Source organism: Lipotes vexillifer, unplaced genomic scaffold (genome assembly GCF_000442215.2).
Source record: "Lipotes vexillifer unplaced genomic scaffold, Lipotes_vexillifer_v1.1 scaffold314, whole genome shotgun sequence".
NCBI classification, from domain to species: domain Eukaryota; kingdom Metazoa; phylum Chordata; class Mammalia; order Artiodactyla; family Lipotidae; genus Lipotes; species Lipotes vexillifer.
This window is the reverse complement of record NW_006777107.1, coordinates 1,308,324-1,326,081: the sequence shown is the minus strand read 5'-3', so window position 1 is coordinate 1,326,081 and position 17,758 is coordinate 1,308,324.

Sequence of the window (17,758 nt, the reverse complement as noted above, 5' to 3'; positions counted from 1 at the left end):
ACTGTGGCAAGTAGGCCACTTACCTGGATGCAGCCTAGAGGGGGGCCTACAAGCCTGGAAAAGAGGCCTGCATTGACCTAGAGCAACACCCAACCTGGCTTAGAAGTGTTGGTGAAGGAAGGCGTATAGGGAGATTTTCATGAGGTATGGGTCTTGGTTTCTGCCTGTGCACGATATGGGATCCAGAAGCTTTTTCCATCCCTGTGAAAGAAGTTGGGATACTGAGAGGGATACTAGAGGAATAAAGGTTCAAGAGCAGGGCACTCTGGGAAGAAATGTTTAGTGCTCAATCTCCTTCCCTAAGATTAAAAATTATTGAAATAGGCTGTGACAGACCAACATGGTTTCAATCAAGTCCCAAAGACAGGAAAAGGCAACAGATAACTAAAATAAAGTTACTTAGGAGGCAGAGTAAAGCTCAGTCCAATATGCTGGCTGATGGGAGTCAGATGGGAATGATGGTTATGGGTTTATGATGGAACTAAGGGCAGACTGCCCAGCCCTGCCCTCCTGGATGAGGCTTGTGGACCAAAGAAGTGGCTCTGTGAATGAACTGAAGGGGCTGGGGATGGGGGCAGAAAGCAGGGGAAGGTGGGAATTTTCCCTCAGCACGTTGGAGAATCACAATGCCCTGGGAAAGATCGGAACTGGTACCAACAGCAATGAAACCTACAAGAGGTATCACTGCAGTCTATCGCCACGGACAAGATTGTGGCTGTGGATCTCATCTCTTTAGCTATGACCCCAGCTGTCTGGCCTAGTGGTTCAGCTGCCCCTGCTTTACAGCCTGATTCTAGAGAGGGAACAGCATCCTTCATCACAAGCAGTGATGCCTGGAACTAACCCAAACACAATTATGAAGCCAGGGAGTTTCTAGGGTTTATATCAGGAGGATATTCTCTCTCTATGCAAGTTGGGAACTCAAAGTAGAACTACCTTATCTTGAAAGCCAACAGAGAGTAGGGCCTCTGCAACTGGAGGAAAAGAAGAAGGCTTTATAGCTTTCTTATTCTCTTTCTCCTCTGATGAATAGAAAAAATAACCCATCATATCTTCTTGTTTATATAAGTGACAGCATAAATCTCAATTTTGTTTCTGAGGAGCATGAGTTAACAATATTTTAATTATTGTGATAACAGCTAACCTTGGCCTGTAGCCCTTAAAATCTTTTGGATAGTAATGATGAAGAAAAGGGTGCGGTGGAGGTTAGTTTATGGAAAATGAACTTTCTATTAATTGACTTCAGCAATTTTTTTGGCATCTCAATTTTACATTTTCCAGTGGAATAACTGGAAATAATCTTTAAGAATGTACAGGAAAAAGGACTTCCTACAATTATCTTTCCAATAAATGTGAGAAGTTGCCACCCTGCAACAACACAGTCAACCCTCTTTATAATGATGCTATTAGGGAACAAGGAGAAGGAGAAAGAAAGTGAGAGTGAAAGAGAGAATTAAAATGAGAAAAAGAGAAGAGGAGAGGAGAAAGGAATAGAGTACATAGCCTACCTCTAATACTCTGAAAACAAGGAAGAGGAAGGCAGTATAGCAGAAGTACATTACCTAGGTTCAAATCTCAGATCCCCCAATTTTATTAGCTGTGTGACATTGGGCATTATTTGAGTCCGCTAAACCTCAGTCTCTTTTATCTGTATAATGAAAACAATAGTTCTTACTTCATATGGTTATAATGATGATTAGAAGACCTAGTGGATATAAAGCATTTTCCAGAGTGGCTGTCAATAGTACTTGGTAAACCCTTTATTATTATTTCAGGAAATAAATTAATCAGTCCATTGCTACCCATTACCCAATGGATATCAATCACATATGAAGAAATCTATAAAATGGGTTCTTCCTTAAAGGGATTTACTCTCTTTTATAATTGTTTGCAGTTGATTTTTCTACCCATCCCTTATACAAAGCTTACTATCCTGTTTTTTCATAAATTTCTCTTTTATATGATTCCTCACTTACCAGCTCCCCACTCCCACCTCTCTTAGACAGAGCTGGCTCTGCCACAAAGCAGTTGCCCAGAGTGCCCACTCTGACTGCTCCTCTCCAGCCCTCAGGCTCAGCATGGCCACTTTCACGAACTCTTCCAAGACACAGAATCCAGTCATCTAGTAGGTCGGTTAACCAAACAGAGTCACAGGCTTGACTGCTATGACGTGTTCCTCCCCTGAGTCATTCAGTAGCCACAAGACTAAAATGCGTGCACTCAGGGACTCTTGAACTGGGCTTATCAGCAAACCTCTTCCCCTCCAGCCATTTCAGAATTCCATGCTTAAAAATTTCTCCTCAGGCAAAGAAAAGTTGTCCCATACTTGGAAGAAACTTGCTACCTGAGGGGGCTACTCTCAGTAAAGATCCAAAAGAGACTATGACCCTATTGATGTTCACCTCTAATCGTAACACTTTAGAGCTAAACAGGGTACAGTCCTCTCATTTTATAGAAGAGGAATCTGGGGCCCATAGAGGCTGATGGCTTGGTGACACAGCTAGGTCACGGTGCATCTGGGTGGGACCTGATTCCTGCCTGGTCCAGGATTTTTCCATTTGATCCTACTATTCTCTTCCTTTTTGATCCAGGGACAAAGAGAGAGTGTTGGATTATGTCACACATGTCCCTTTAAATAATACAATCTAAGCAACTACCATATTATAGGGACCATTCACAAAAAGAGGGAATACCCTCCTCTTTGAGATATGCATATAGTGAAATCAGCAAATGTCTTACATTTAAGTTGACTGCCTAGAAAGTGAATCTACGTCTCTATGAATACGTCCAAAATTATGATGGGAGCAATGTTCACCAAAAGCATGACTTTTATCTATAAAATTTACTTTTAGGATCTTGAATAAGGGCATGGAAAAATCTAAGATATTGTCAACTCTTATCCACCTGGTGTGTGTGTGTGTTTATCCTGACAGGTTTTTTGTGATCTGACAGGTCACAATTTTCAATTGGTGAAGTTTCCTGCAAACAAGGAAAGGGCTGGCTCTGTTGTGAGTTTGCCCTAATGACTGCCCCTTCCTTTCCATCTGCTGTTGGTCAAGCTGGAACTCCAACTGGGATGAGATCCAGTACCAAGGACTCTGCAGTCAATGTTGTTCAGTATGAGTACAGATTCAATGGGACACTGAGCTTATATAGACTTTGGTTAAATATAAGGGTTTAATATAAAGGAAGAATACATCATGTCGGATATGGTCAAATCCATTTAAACTCTAATCCATTTAAACTCAGCATACATGTTCTAAACTCTAATTTGTAGACATAATTTGACTGATTAGTCTTCAATTTCACTACTGAGTAGATGATAGCACAGAGTTACTATGAGACTTGGGGTAGAAAATCTTTAATTCATTCCCCACATATACACTAACATTAGATGCAGCTTAGAATAAAGAAACGTATATAAAAAGAGACCATAAAATACAGGTTACAAAAAGGTGGAGGAAAAGGAAAAAGACACAGATAATTTTATCAGAAACCCAGGATGAGGCAGTTGCCTCACTTGAACACCGAATTTATCCTGGGCATCCTCACCAAAATAATATTGGTGAAACTAAGCTCCTTATTTTTATATCCTACTCCCACATAGACAGCACTCTGATTATCTCATATAATTCTCTTTGGTTCATATACTTTGAACCAAAAGGAATCATATATGTAAAGGGATTTCTGAGTTGCCTGACTATAAGCCAAAACTGTATAATATAAGGAAAATACATTATAGATAAGGAATATAAGGAAAATATAAGGAAACTAAACTAATATAAGGAAAATACATTATAGATAAATTGAAGATCCTCCATCACTTATCCAAAACCATTGGGGCCAGAATTCAGAAATATTCAGGATTTGAAAATGTAATAAATTATATGGAGGCTGTGTTATATATCATATCCAGAGTCTGGGGCAGTGCACTATAATCAAACATATGACTATTTCTGAAATGAAATGCATGAGGAGTCACACTCTCTGGTATATATGAAGTCTATAAGTAATCTCACATTAGTTTACACCAGGTTTCACCACCCATGAAGTTTGTCACAAATTTATGAAAAAACTTTTAATTTTCAGAGCTTTTTGAATTTGGGAATGGTGAATAAGAGGTTGCACATACACACTCACATATGCACACACACAAACGTATATGTACACATAAAGAACTACACATGAGAAGTACGACTACTGAAAGCTTTACCTTTTTTCTTAATATCTGTTTGAACTGGAGCAAACCATATTACTCTGGGCTATTTTTACAGCCACAAAAATAGGAGTAAATGTGGAATTAACCAAAAGATAAACTGTGACTAAATGTTGTAAACATTCTTTGAAGCACTCTCGGTGAATGAGCATAGCCAGGAGGTTAGGAGATCTGAGTACCATCACAGCTCTGCTGTTGACTTTTGATGTGACCCCAGGAAAGTCACTTCATTTCCCTAGTCCTCAGATTTCTCTCTTGTAAAATGAGGCGAATGGAAACGTTGATCCCTAAGGCACTTTCCAGTTCTACAATCTGTGCTCCTAAGGTTTTTCATTTTGCCCATTTAGCTCATTTCATTTTGCTAATACTCACTTTTAAAAATTAATATCCAATAATAATATGTTTTAAATCATCCATTGGTCTAATATGTCTATTTTTACACAATTGTATATGTTAATCAAACTTTAGTCATTGAATTAAAAGTTTTGGGCCAATAATTTCCCTTACCGGTTCTAAATACTGTTATGTTGTTTTACATACAAGCAATATGGGATAACTAAATATGATAATAAAAACAGAACACTCCAGAAAGCTGACATTTGCAAACCCCTCTGTATTATTTTAGATGCCTTAGTGTCCTTAAAATAAGAACAGAAAGTGCCACAAGATTATTTCTCAACTCTAGAAATATTTGTCAGTAATTTTGCCAAAGTATTAGTCAGAAATGCTAATTGAAAACTCCAGATGGCAGTATCACAGTTACCTTGCTTTGCTAATTTTCCTCTTTGAAATCTTGTCCTCCTAAGAAAACATGTTGAAATCTCTTTGAAACCTTATCTTGGACATGGAAATTAGCTTCTCAAGGGTTTTAAAGAGCAAGCTCATACTTATGGCCTCTGTACTATGTCTTTTTTGTAGTCACTGTTTTAATCTGTTAAAATGTAAATTTTGGAATAGCCCAATGGTAAGAAACAGTGAGTTGAGTTTCTGTAAAAAAAAAAATATTTACCAGCTTTGAATCTTACTAAACTTCTGGCACTCAGGAGGACAATCATTATGTTATCCAATGTCCTCCTGGAGCCAATCCACGTTCAAAGTTTCCAATGACCTTGAATAGGACTTTGTACCCATGTCAGCTGCTTGGTTATAAAGAATAAAATAAGAATCTAGGTCAGTATTGCTTGTGCTGACAGCATTACAGTTTTTAAACTGTTGTCATGTGGATTTCTCCATGACTTATATTCTTGCTAATGTATATTTTCCCCTTAGCTGCAAAATATCTCTATTATTGTGTGTGTGCACACATACACATACACACATTCAGTAACCTCTCCATTCTCTGTCCTCAAGACTGGTAACTTATATCACTACAGTTACTTAGTTTATTATTAAAATGCTAAAGAACATAAATATCTTAATACATTTTATTTTACAGGTTAGGGCCAAGTCCTCCAAATCCTAGCTTGACTTTCCACTTCTAATATGTATAATTCCTGCCTTACGCTAGTCTCAATATGTTTAGAATGGAAGTTGGAAAGAAAGTATAAGGATTGGAACATTTTATCTTTTCACCCCTTTTAACTCTTGTCCCAAGCTCTGTCCTACACTCTTATGGTGTCTTGAACAAAGGCCTGAAGTTAATATATTAGCATATCTTAATATATATTTATGACACAATTGATGCATAGTATATCCAAATACATACTATTGTAGGAATCCAATTGTAGTTTTTCTTCTTTTCCACTTAGTTAAGGAATATGTTCCCTATTATACGTAGTTAAGGAATATGTTCCCTATTATATGTTAAGAAATATTTTTATGGTTCCTTTTATATTTTTGTACATTGCAACTCATTTCCTAATACAGTATATTTTTTAAAAATAGCTATCACTATTTCTACTCATTGTTCTATTTTTTTAAGTGATAGTCTCACTTTATTAATTTCTTTTAAAATTCAGTGAGCAGTTTCTGTATAACTTGTCTGCCTTTTCTTTAAGAGTATAGCCTTGAACATACAAACAAAATTATGTATACTTAGGATGACTATAAAATATATGAAGAAACATTTTGCTAAGTTCAGAGATTTAAATGGGAGGATGAAAAGAAGGCAACCTATTTCTCCCAGCTCTACTCTCGCCTACAATATACCATTTACACAGCCCTCACCTATATCACCACCCCTAGCTGCCTCCCAGTGCTTGTTGATTCTGCCTACCGGTATATTTGCCAGCAGGGGATAGAAGAGAATCAGGGATTGGCTATTAAGGAGAGATAGAAACAAGGCTAAACATAAAAGGAGATAGATGAGGAAAGTACGGGTGTAAGCTATGGGGCTCTTGAACTCTTGATACTAACTAGAAACTAATGTACAGACTTTAAGCAGACCAAGAAGTAGGAAAATTTTTAGTATCTGTGTTCCCTAACCAACAATAGCCTTTCCTTCCTGTCCAAACTTAAACACCTACCCAATTTCTTAATATAAATTTTCCTTCAAAAATGAATAAACAAATAAGCAATTATGCATAACATCTACCCTAGACTGTTTATATGAGTTAGGCTAATACATCTGATCATGATCAACTGTGACTGTAGATTTTGGTGGAAGTAATGGTGTATTGCTAATAATTTACAGTCCAGTGTACACTCAGAATAAGAGTAATAACAGCTAACACCTATGGTATACTTCTATGTGCCATACACTTTCATGTATTCTAAACACTTTCCATGTATTACATTAACTTAATAGTCACAACAACAATCCCTGTTTTAAAGACAAAGAAACAGAAACACTGAAAGGTTAAAAAACTTGTCCAAAGTCACCCAGCTCATAAGTAGCAAACCCAAGGTCACACACATACAAGAAAAATTTTCACTAACTTGAGAAACTTGAGAGACTGAAAACAGATAATTGTGCAAATTAATAAATAAATAAAAATAAAAATAAGTAAAAATAACAGTACATTTCATTAAACAAAAATTGGTTTCATATCCCATATTTAATTAATTCAGTGAAATTTCTGGGAGGAGTGGGTTTAGATTAATCAAACAAGAAAAAACGTTTAACCACATAGAAAATAGTCATGAAGCAACCATTTTGTGCCAAGAATTATCCTATGGAGTGAAATGTTTTTATTATTTCCTTAAACTTAGACAATATGTAAGCTGAATATTCCCATGCTCCAGCAAAAGATGCAAAAAAATATGTGTATGTGAGCATTATATATAAAACTGAAGCTGTATTATATAATACTAATACTGAAAATATTTATTGGGAATGCACATTAATTCTCAAGTGCCCCATGTCAGCAGTATATTAAAATTACAGCCCTTCATGGCTTTATATTGATAATTTAAACTACACATGTTATTTAACTCTAATCTTACCACCACCTCAGATGTTATGTTTGTAAACTTATACCTCCTGGTTCATTTTATAGGATGCAATTAAGTGGATAGCTGCAAATGGGTGTGACACAGTGATATATTTCAGCATGGTAGTCCAATTTAAGGCTATTGATATGTTTGTTCAAAAGACTAAAGCCTGAGTGTTATACTAGACATTTAAGGAGGTACAATAAAATCAAATTTCAGAAAGTACAATGGTCTATATGCCTATCATAAATGCTCTGCCTTGCTGGGTTTTTTTGTTTTGTTCTGTTTTTTGCGGTACGTGGGCCTCTCACTGTTGTGGCCTCTCCCGTTGCAGAGCACAGGCTCAGCGGCCATGGCTCATGGGCTCACGGGCTCACGGGCTCACGGGCTCAGCAGCTCCACGGCATGTGGGATCTTCCCAGACCGGGGCACGAATCTGCGTCCCCTGTGTCGGCAGGCGGACTCTCAACCACTGCGCCACCAGGGAAGCCCCTGCCTTGCTGTTATTTTGAAGACCTAAAATAACTTGGAAAAAACTTCATGGCTTTAATTCTTTCTACAAAATCAAACAAAATAACTATACTAAACCTAAGCACAATATTGGAGTTTAAACACTTAAATAGAAATAATGGAATGAAAGTTTAAATTTTTAAAATAAACCTTTTAGAAACATTTCAAGGAAGTTAGGAAAATAATAATGTAAATACATAGGACCAAAGTGAATTCTACCAAACACTAAAGAGTCCTTTAGTGTCATAGGCATTACCTTTAGAGTCATATGAATTACCCTCCCCCTCCAAAAAATTCATTTTGGTGTCAAATAATTTGGGGAGATGCAAAGTTTCTTTACAGGTTTCTTCTCCATAACTCACCTTGATAATTTTCCTGTGTTAACTGCCTTGTGAATCTTTAAGAAGGGAATATGGCATAGAGCATTTCCTCAAATGTTTGACTCTAAAGCCCCTTTTTTCACAGAACATCTCAGAGGACTCAAGTTACACAGAAATCATTTGGGGATTTTTAATTCAGAAACAAAGGACACTTGCCACAAATATATTTGTTAGCCTCCAGTGGAAAGATGTTCCTGAATCCCGGCTTTCCTTTCTTATAAGATTCCCACTTGACCCTCATCTCCCTTAAGGTGGCAGCAGTGTCATCCATCATTGATTCCCCAGCCTAGCACATTGTTTGCTACATATTAAGGATTCAATAAGTACTTGTTAAACATTTCTATTCAAGATATTGTCATTACACTGCTATCTTATTATGCTTTTCCCTTTTTTTTCCAGTTCAGCTCCCTGAAGTTGATACACTGATTGATCATTTAAGTCTTGGCCTTTCTAGTTCCTGATTCAGTGTTTCTAGAGCCAAGATATGATTAGAAGCCCAAACATAGCTTCTGGGCACCCACAATCTCCTTGATGGATAAGCTGGGTGCCAGGAGCCCGAGTTATGTGAATAAAAGGGCTTCAGTTATACCCTCCCAATCCCCTTCTAGACTGGCACAGCCCACAGATCTGGTCCTCTTCCTTTGATTGTTTTCTCTTATTTCTTTTTCATAAAATATTTCAAATATAAAGAATATTGAAGAGAACAATATTTTTTAAAAGTACCCAATTCAAGGCCTAACAAAATATTAACATTGTGTCATATTGAATGAAACATTACAGATATAGCTGAAGGCTCATCTGTATCCCTCTTAATCCCATTCCTATTCTTCCATTCTGAAAGGTGACTACTATCCTAACAAAGTCAGTGTGAATTCACAGTTTAATGTCTTTACTACATATTGTGCAACCATAGCAACACATAAATATTCTTCTGTGTGTTATTAATATACACGAATGATACAACTTATATGTACCATTTTTCAACTTGCTTTTTTCATTCAACATTGTGCTTTCAAGATTTAACCATGTAAATTTAAACATGTAAATTTCATTCATTCATTTTAACTTCTATATAGATTTCCACTGCATGCGTATGCCTTAATTTTTTACTCATTCTCCTATTGATAAACATTAGGTTTTGTTGAATTGCATTTTTTAGGGGAGTTGTAGTGTCCCACCCTTTTCCTCCAGACAGTGCATTTACCCCCAGCTGCTTACTCTAAGGGTTGACTGCTGACAGCTCACAGCTACCCCTTTATCCAGAAATCCCTCTTGGCTGACAGGAGCTACCTTGCCCTGGAGATGACAACACCTCACGTCATACACACACACCAGGCATGGGGTACAAAACAACCCCCTTACCTCAAGGAAGGTACTCTTTGATATGATTTATGTCCCAGAGCCCTTCATAGATCTGACCAAAACTAGACTTTTTCACCTAAGACCACATTCTGCCTGGCATTTTCCACACTGCCCCTGCTTTCCTCACTCCCTCATAGTGAGCACACCCACAATAAATGGCATATATCTTCAGGGCTGTCTCAGACTCTGCTCCTGAGGAACCTGATCTCAGACAGGGTCCCTGTCACAAACACTATTATAAAATTCTGTGGCAGTCCTCGTGGGTCTCCACATGCAGATGTGTTAGGGGGTTGTTTGGGTAGATACCAAAATTGCTGCCTAGTAGGATAGGCTTAACTTCAATTCAATTAGATGTCCCTAAATTGCTTTAGAAAGTAAGATCAATTTACACAACTACTCCTACATCTGAGAGTTCCCATTTCCCCCACAGTATCTCCAGCACTTGCTGATGTCAGGTATTTTAAATTTTGCTACCAGGTTGGTAGTGAAATGATTCATCTATCCCACTCCCTTATTCTGGGTTATTTCCTTTTTATTTTGTTATTTAACAAACATTTAGATAGCACTTACGAAAAGCCTTATAAATGTTTGAAGCACTTTACTAATATTAATTCATTTAATCCTCATACGAAGCCCATGAGGTAGGTACTACCATCATTATTCCCATTTTTACGCATGATGAAACTGAGTCACAGGGGTCACAGGGAGGTAAGTAACTTGCTTAAGTTTGCACGTATAAAAAGTGGCAAAACTCGTATTTGAACCAAAGCAGTCTGTCTAAAAAATCCCTGTGCTTAATCACTATACTAATGCTATCTATTAACTACATCCTTTAGTTGTTCTTTCAGTATTGATCTCTGCCCAGTAAGTCTCTTAAACTTTGATTCTCTGAAATAAATAAATAAAAATTAAAATAAAACCCTATATAACAACTGTGGTCTGCTAAATCATGCCTACACCCCAAAGTGTCCACACCCTAATACCCAGAACCTGTGAATGTTACCTTTTATGGAAAAAGGGACTTTGCAGATGTAAGTTAAGGTTCTTGAGATAGGAAGATTGTCCTGGATTGCTCAGGTGCACTCTAAATGTGATCACAAGTACTCCTATAAGAGGAAGGTAGAAAGAGATTTGACAACAGAAGTAGATATGACAACAGAACAAGAGTGGAGTGACACAAGAAAGGATGAGCCAAGGAATGCAGTCTGCCTCCAGAAGCTAGAAAGTCAAGGAAACAAATTCCCCCCTAGAGCATCCAGAAAAAGCAACCCTGCCAACCCTTTGGTTTTAGCCCTATATGACACACTTTGGACATCCAAAACTGTAAGAGAATAAATCTGTATTGTTTTAAGCCACTAGGTTTGTGTTAATTTGTTACATCAGTAATAGGACAATAACACAATAATCCATCCCAAAACTCAAGAACGTAAAAAGCAGTGATTTATCTTCATGAATCTGTGGGTCAGCTTATCTCCTCCATGGTCAGTTTGGCATGGCTCTGGCTCTTCATGTATCTCATCCTCTTCCTGGGACCAGTGGGTGGCTCAGGCATGTTCTTCTCCAGGGTGATAGCATTACCGCAGAAAAAAATCACAACTGAGGCCTAGGTTTGAAATTGGTACACTGTCGTTTTCACTTTATTCTACTGGCTACAGCAAGTTGCACAGCTGAGCTCAGAATCAAGCAGTAAAGAAATACACTCCACCCCTTTTTTACTTCAACATTTAAAAATGCATTTCATTGTTTCTTGAATCTAGGTTTTCAGTGAGAAAACTGCTTTCAGTCTAAATGTCATTTCTTTTAAGTTTGTTTTTTTTTTTTCTATTTCTCCCTGATAGCTTCTAAGAGTTTGTTTGTTCTTGAGGAGACTAGATTTGGATTTTTTTTCATTTATCTCATTCAGATGTTAGTATTCTATCAAACTGAGGACTCCTGTCTTGCTTGAGGTCTAGAAAATTTTCAATCATACAACTTCATTCTTATTATCTCAATATTATGCTTCTGAAATCCCTATGCGGGGCCTCCCCCATCTCTCTTCATCATTTTTTTTATATCTCTTTATCTTCCTGTGCTATATTCTAATTGATTTTTTCAGAATAGCTCCTAAATCACTTACCCTCTCTTTGGCTGGGCCTAATCTGCTGCTTAACATTTGAGTTTTCATTTCACTTATTATGTGTGTTTTATACCCATGCCTTTTATTTTTCTATAGTACTTTGTTTTTTATTCTTTCTTTTTTTATTTCTTTTAGCTTTTTTAGTGTGCCTATTATGTTTCAGATCATTCTATAATCTCTAGTTCTTGGAGTGCAAATTCTCCTGGTTATTGCAGCTGTTCTCTCTCCCTCATGGCGTTTTGTTTTCTAATACTTTTTTTAATTCCCATGTGCTCTGCTTTGTAGGATGATCCTTTAAGAGCTGTTCCACTCCTGTTTCTTCCAAAGATCTGGGAGGTTCATGAGTTCTAGTGCCAATACTGATGTTAATTTCCCTATTCGGAATTCCTGCACCCTGAGAGTATTATAGATTCAGGACTCACACCTGTTTGTGCCGACTTAAGTTTCCAATTCCTTGCAGAATTTTTTACCCAACCCATCTCAGGCATGTCCCAGAGGGTGGAGTTTCTGTAGTCCATTTCATACAAGGAGTAGCCCTTTAAGACTCCCATTGATGCAGGAGACTGACCCAGTGTCTGTCTCACTGGGCCCCCATCTCTGAACTGGACTCTAGTCCCAACTTTCAAATCTGTCTGGTTGGGAAATCCCTGTGAGCCTCTATGGCTTTATTCTTCTCCTAGCAAATCTGACTTTATGTTCCTTCCTCATTTCTGGCACCAGGGATTTTTATTTTCTTTCTTTCAAGCTTGGTTTACATTTAAAAGGTACATTTTTTCCAGTATTTCCATAACTAGGAGCAAGAGGAAAAGATGTTCACTGTCATCTCCTTTCACTACTTATAGTTACATCTGGTGATCCTTGATTTTCTACTGTATAGTCACATCTGGTGATCCTATTTACTTTCCCAGTCCCCCTTTAGCACTGGGACCCTTTTCTAAATCCAGCTCATATGTATGGGCCCTAATGTCTCCTAGCTTTCCTTCCCCATGTTGTATCTTCCACTCACAAGCATCACTATAAAAAAGTCTTTCAGAACCAATCAACCACTGTCCACCTGGTTAACTTTCCTAGTGGTAGCAATCCCACCATATTTGAACTCCTATGTCCAAAGTAAAGCCAGAGTTTACAACAGTGCTTGGATGCTAAACAGACTACCCTCACTCAAGGCCCATCCCTACATCCAGGTCATTTCCTCCTATCCATTCCCCAACTGTGAGTTACACCCTGTTGAGTGAATCACTGCCAGTGTATGGACTAGGCCTCTGCAGTCTAGCCCTGTACTCACCAAAATCCCATCAAGAATACAGTAAAATCTTATTTGAACAAACATCTATCTATCTATCTATCCATCAACTATCAGGGGTTTTAAGCCCCTGATTAAACAATTCCAGTCCCAAACCATTACTAGAACTCTATTTTGACGAAAAGGAAAAAGAAGTACATCTTAAGAAAGGAAGTTTATATGACAGATTTATTCAAATAATAAATTCCCTGGTTATGTGCTGAAATTATATATATATTCATCCCAATCTCTGACCAGACAATGATTACTGACATTCAGAAAGATCAATATCAGACACTGGAAATTCACAGTGGCCAAGGAGATTAATACACTTTTTGTACTTCCCATGACAGTAAAGATTGTGAATACATTTCTAAAAGATTTTCAGTAAGAATTAAAAGTGAAACACTTCATCTTAAATTAAAAATTAAAAAGTAATTAAACAAAATAGCATATTACCCAAATATTTTCATCAATTGAGGCATTTTTGTACAACATTTATACTAAGGAACAGTATCATTTAATGAATTTTTTAAATTTCCTGAAATTGTTTCCTATAGATGTTTTTAAATTAGATTATAGATTTCATTCACCCTGTGAAAACCTGCAGAAAATACTGGTTTTTGACATGGTTAAAAAAAAAAATCAATAATGCCATTCGAAGTTGACTTTTTAAGAATATTTTGACCTACATCAGGATAAGTATTATAGAAAAATCTTTGGAAATTGTAAAAAAGAAAAAAGAATATAAGTAAATCCTAATATTCTTCTTGAATGTTATCATTTTTCAAAAAGAAATCTTCACTACAGAATAATTAACACACTTGAATAACCTATCCGTTAGCTTTTTTCCCTAGGATTCCTTAAAAACATTTGCTTATTCATGTGTTCTTCAGGTCATTTCAGTTGTCTCCCTTCTGGGAATTTTTTTTAAAGAAAACTCCCTAAATAACTTTCTAATAAAGAAGCCCCTTATGTATGCTATGCCATGTTTTCTATTGGATTATTTTTAAAAAGTTATACCACAAAATGTTTAGCAACATTTTCTGGGGAAAAAATTTCCATGATTAGAACCAAAAGACTTTCAGTAGTAAATATAAACCATCTATTTCTTACAGCTGATCTGTGTAATATTAAATATTTCTATATACACTTTAAGGTAGGTGATGATATGATTTGCTACATGATATAACTGAACCATGAAATGAGCTCTATGTTAAAAATAGGGGCCTATGTTACTCTTAAAGATATGGAAAAGAAAATATTCTCTTAATACAGGTAAAGAATGAGGCATCTGTTATAATATCCCTAACTTCATTTTCATGTTCAGTCTCTCTGGATTAGAAAGCATCTGATATAACTCATTCTTACTGTAGAATAGACCAAACTATATTTGCAGACCGCTGATACTTATGGATCAGAAAGAATGCTACAAAAGGTATCTAGATATGGTTTGGTTTTAACTGGGACATTTCTAATACCAACATAGGATTGGATTTGCTGATAAAACCCTAGAGGTCAGTTTATTGTGGTAGCTTCTATGAATAATACATAGGGCTTGTTTGTGATTAAATTTCCAAGAGTTTAAGTTGCTTGCTGCAGTGGTAGGGTCCCTCAGACGTTTCAGGCCTCTGTTAACCAAGACTTCATGATTCTTCCCTTAAACTGAACATATATATCCTCATTATTTTTCCTATTCTAATGAATGCTCCCACTATATAAAAAGACTTTTCTTTAGCTAGACCTTACACTTTACAACGTGACTTTCTGTTAAAACCAAATTAGTTTTTAAGGGGCTTTGCCCTTTTTCTTGTCTAAATATGATCAATATTTGAATAGAAAGTACTAAATAATTTTAAACAATTTCACTGATATTGCCTCACTTAAATTTTTCAGTGTTTTCTGAACTTCCAAATCAAATGCACATTAATTTTGGAGTGGTGATGAAAGAGTGAGTTTTTCAAAAAGAAAACTCCTTAAAGATTCTCTTGTCATTTGTGCATAGACAACTTATAAAAATAATCAGAGGGCCTTTGACATAGTGACACAGCTCAGGCTTTGGAGACTGACAGACCTGGTGTCAAATCTGTACTTACTAACTCTACAACGTGTATAGCTCTCAGAGCATCACTTTCCTCATCTGTCACATGGGTAGAATAATTAGCAATGCTTACAATTAAAGGAGACAAGATAAGAATATACAAGGAAAGTTCTTCTCTCCCTTAGAATCTATGGATGTCCATGCTTTTTGCTTCTAACAAGAAATAATAATTCATACTATAGATGATCAGTCTGTCTTCTAAAACAGTAGCATGCTTCCCATTTATTCTGGCAAGTTACTTCCTATTAGTAGGAGTCGCCAGGAGCAGATGGAGGACAGTTTCTAATATAAATCAAGAAGAAAGCAAATCATTATCAGTCTTACCTTAAATTAGTTCATGTCAGAACTAAATGCTGAGCAATTACCATGTTGTGTCCCCAGAAAGGTGTCTGCACCTCAAAGAACAAGCCGGAAATAAAAAGCCAAGGACTCCAGAAAAGATGAAAGGAAGGCTAAGACAAAGCATGGTCTGTGCATACTCTGCATTGCCCTCCCTTTGACAGGATCTACTCTAAGTCACTGAAATTTTTCCAGAAGGTAAAGAAACTCTTTTTCTTTAAAATGCTCACAATTCCTGGTGTAGGGAATTGCTGTACTTCATAAGATTTCAAGCCTCAGACCCTGGGTCACTAATTCTCTGGAACTCTAGAAAGACTCTATAAAAGGTTGGCCTGTCTAAAGATCTTGTCTCAATTTCCAAGTGTCCTAATGGGATGCCTTTATTGCTACCCTGACTTTTATCAGGTGCATCACCTCAGCCTGTGGCTTTGTTTATTCCTGAATTCTAATCCTGGACTGCTTCCTGGACCTTGACTACTGATCTCATGTCAGAGCATCTGTTATAGTCTCACCCAAGTTTCTATGATTTCTTAATTCTGATCATTCCCATAAACTTCACTCATAATGTTGTCTTAACTAACCCAATCCAGACTTCCAACCCTGCCTTACCAATCTATGGTCATTCCCAGCTCCAATGTGATAATTTGTCCTCAACAAAAACAATAATAATAATGCTGCCCCAGAGCTGCCTTCCTTCTTGGAATTTCTATTGAGAATTTTAGTTATTTCAGCAATACTTTTCAAATACAATTCATCAACCAAAGTTGTTAGAAAATTAAGTTATACAAATTGTCCAAAGAATTCCAACTCTAGAACTTCGAAAGCTCTATGGGACAATCCTTGATAAAATCCTATGGGTCAGTGGTTCACAGAGAATGGTGTATGGTCCACTGGTGAGTGAGCAATGAGGATTCTCCTCATGAGCCAAGAAAGGACAAAAATCTTTCCTTAGTCTCTTACAGGGGAATGATACGCACCTCTATAGGTTTTCATTTGTATATAGGACCAAGGACCAATTTCCAAAGACCATAGTCTTAGCCAGTTTCCTTGGAAAGCAGAGACAGAAGTTAAAGCATACGTGCAACTACTTTATTACAGAGTGCAGTTCAGCAAAGCAGGAGACTTATGGCAAGAAAATTAGTGAAATTTTCACTAATAGGAAAAATCAGTTCCTACATCTATTGCTGGTCTCATAAGGCCATAATTGGTATTCATCATCTTATCTTCCCCCCTCCACCATCCATTCTAGATTCACTCATTCTTGGCCAGCTTTGGATGGTCTGGAATTCTTGCCTAGTGAGTGGCCCAGAACTAACTACAGGGTGTTAGCTCCCCCTCATTTCTAGGTCACCCATATGTGGGCACCAAGCAGACCCCATAGTGTCTTCTTCCTCACCATCAGCAAGGAAGCCCCAGAGAAGAAGACAAGTAGTGCATGGGAAGGCATAAGGAGAGGTGTTTTAAGGAGAGTTGTACTCTCTTGAAATCAGCTGAAACCCTTACCAAAATGGAGTGAGTGGAATGAGAGACCAAAGACTCTTGGAGACAACTGACGTCAAAGGGATCTAAAACAGGGCTTCCCTGGTGGCGCAGTGCTTGAGAGTCCGCCTGCCGATGCAGGAGACGCGGGTTCGTGCCCCGTTTCGGGAAGATCCCACATGCCGCGGAGCGGCTGGGCCCGTGAGCCATGGCCACTGAGCCTGCGCATCCGGAGCCTGTGCTCCGCAAATGGGAGAGGCCACAACAGTGAGAGGCCCGCATAACGCAAGAAAAAAAAAAAAAAAAAAAAAAAGGGATCTAAAACAGTACAGAAGTGTCTGGTACAGACTACCACATGTGTTAGCCAATGTTAAATTTTTCATTCTTAATCTGAAGGGAGCATGTTCACTGAGTTATTTTTCCCTCAGAAAACAGAAGTGAGGAAGGTAAGTGGTCCACAGACCCTTTTGCCTTAAGTAGTTGGGGGGGGGCATGTCAAAAATACTGCACACTATTGCCTTAAATGACCTTTAAGCTGCTTATTTAGTTATTAACAACCAACTTATTTTTTATCTTTATTTTTTAAAGGATTTGAAATGGC